The sequence below is a fragment of the Heteronotia binoei genome, chromosome 4 (genome assembly GCF_032191835.1).
Source record: "Heteronotia binoei isolate CCM8104 ecotype False Entrance Well chromosome 4, APGP_CSIRO_Hbin_v1, whole genome shotgun sequence".
In the NCBI taxonomy this organism is placed as follows: domain Eukaryota; kingdom Metazoa; phylum Chordata; class Lepidosauria; order Squamata; family Gekkonidae; genus Heteronotia; species Heteronotia binoei.
In genome coordinates, this window is record NC_083226.1 from 58,495,596 (window position 1) to 58,498,136 (window position 2,541).

Consider the following 2,541-nt stretch of genomic DNA (forward strand, 5'->3'; position numbering starts at 1 on the left):
GATGCTCTGACCTTCAAGCTAGATTGCTTGCATCTGGCTGAGGAAGGAGTACCACTCTCCCTTTGGTCTCTTAACTGGAAAATACCAACCAACTGAGATACGGCCTTTTTGCACCTGCAAAACAGAAGCAAACAATCTAGGGTGTGTTCAGACGTACCATTAGTGGCGACACAGCTCTGTCTCACTGACAGATTAAATATGTTCATCCAGACATCCACATCTGGCAATCGAGCGTCATCCCAGCTTGCTGCAGATCAATGCCACATTAATTTGCTAGCGCAGAAAGTCCAGCCCTTTTTCACAGAAGCGGCACACGATTGGTTTTTTCCTGTTTGGACAGCTCAAGCGCGATACTGCCCCTTGGAATGTTTACTGCCCCTCCCACTTTTTTTTTTTTTAAGAAAAGCCCCCAGCAGACATGCGCATTGCTAGATCATCTGGGAATCTGAGGTGACGCTTCTGCTTCTCTGATCAACACAGGATCGGGGGGGGGGGGGGAAGCATTATCCCACTATTCAGAACAGGAAAACAATCTTTTTTTTCAATGTGGAGGATTTCCAGATATCATTGTCACTGCCAATTTCTAGGAAAGTAGTTCATGGCAGTCCCCTGGTTTGAATCGGCAACGTTAATTCTGGAAACTTCCCCCCTTCCCCCCCCCCACACCTCTGAAGCAACGCTTGATTTCCCACCACCAAATAGTTGGGCACATGTTCAACGGAAACCACCCCCCCCAGGAATCACCATCTGATCACACATGTGCCAAGAAAGTGTGATAGTATTGGATGTCTGATCGCTCAACAGGATGAGTCACATTCTTGATGCTCGTCTGATCGGCCTTGCATCGAATCAATATTCAGCAGTTCAAATTTGAGCACTACACACTTGCTTTTAATGTGACTTGTGACCGCACCCCTGCAGTAGTTTTGTTTCTCTCCCCTTGCAGATCATGTGTCTCAGTAACAGAGAGAGAGTTACATCACCTCTCAGGTTTTTGATTGGCTCAACCAGGTCTGGATCCCATCAGAAGCCTTTCTATAAAGTTAGTTAGCTTTTGCCTTTCTCTTGTTTAGTGACCATTTGGCAGGAACTATGTCAGTGGTCGCCCAGTTCAGCTTTGCTTGGTATCCATCTTGAATTGCTGTTCCATTGTGGACTGAGGCCCTACTTTGTTTCTGAAGACCAGAGTCTCTTGATGCTGAACCTGACAAACTCTGTATTACAACTGATAACTTTGAACTTTACTTACTGTGTAAAATAAGCTGGATATGCCTAGCTTTTGTTATTTCATCTCCTCCACGGTCTTGTCCTTTTCTTAAATAGTTTTGCACTTTAATAAATCAATGATATTTTTAACCTCCTTTGAATTCATGTCTCCTATAACCCAGACTACCTACTGGTTAATGTCTGGCCCCATAGGATAGAATGGAGGGGACTGCTACTGTGACAGAACGCCAGAGAAGCGGGTTAAATTTTAAAATCCCTTCTATAGTGTCGTACCACAGCAGCAACCTGATTCCTCCATTTTATCCTATGGGCCCATAAGATAGAATGGAGTCCATTCCATCCTATTGGCCCATAGGATAGAATGGGGGGATCAGGTTGCAAAAGGGGTGCAAAAGCAGGGAGAAAATCCCCACTGCCTACACCTCTCAGGAAACTCCTGAGGGTGTGGGGGGAAGATCTCTCCCTGCATTTGCACCCCAAGGGTGCAAAAGCAGGGAGAAAGCCCCCGCTACCTGTGTCTCTTAGGAGACTCCCAAGAGGCTTGGGGAGAATGGAAGATCCTCTCCCTGCATTTGCACCCCAGAGGTGCAAAAGCAGGGGGAAAGTCCCCGCTGCCCGTGCCTCTTGGGAGACTCCTGAGAGGCATGGCCGGGGGGAAAGAGCCTTTCCCTGCATTTGCACCCAGGGGTGCAAAAGCAGGGAGAAAGCCCCCGCTGCCCCTACTTTTCTGGAGACTCCCAAGAAGCATGGGGGAGGAGAAAGCCCTCACGGCTGGCGCCTCTTGAAAGACTCCCAAGAGGCATGGGGGGAACTCAGAGAGGCAGCCGCTGGGCAGCTGCCTCATTGAGTCATATGAAGGTGCCCAGTTTGGCACCCCTAGAAGGCCTGCACCAATGGTGGGATTCAGCCGGTTCGCACTGGTTCTGTCGAACCGTTACCTAAGGTATTATTGGATCAGCAGAACCGGTTGTTGGCCGGCGCCTGGTGTTAATTTTTATCTAGAGCGTGCAGCTTGCAGCGGTAGCTGCTAGGCTGCTTTCGCTCCGTTTGCCTCCCTGGGAGGAGGAGGCGAAGTTTGCCGGTTTGGGCGCGCAAGCTTGGGGGCGGAGCAGAAAGCACAGAAGCGCCGCTTGGCCCAGCCGGTCCCGCAGCTCCAGCTGCAGTCGGTCGTCCCACGAAGGGTCAGTTTCCAAGCCCAGAGCAGCCTCTCCTCCTCCTCGGTTTCGCCTTCCCTCTCCAGCAGCCACGGCCCCTGCTGAGCTCCAGTGCAGGCGACGATGCCGGCGAGTCCCGCTCCTTTCTTCGCGCCTGCCC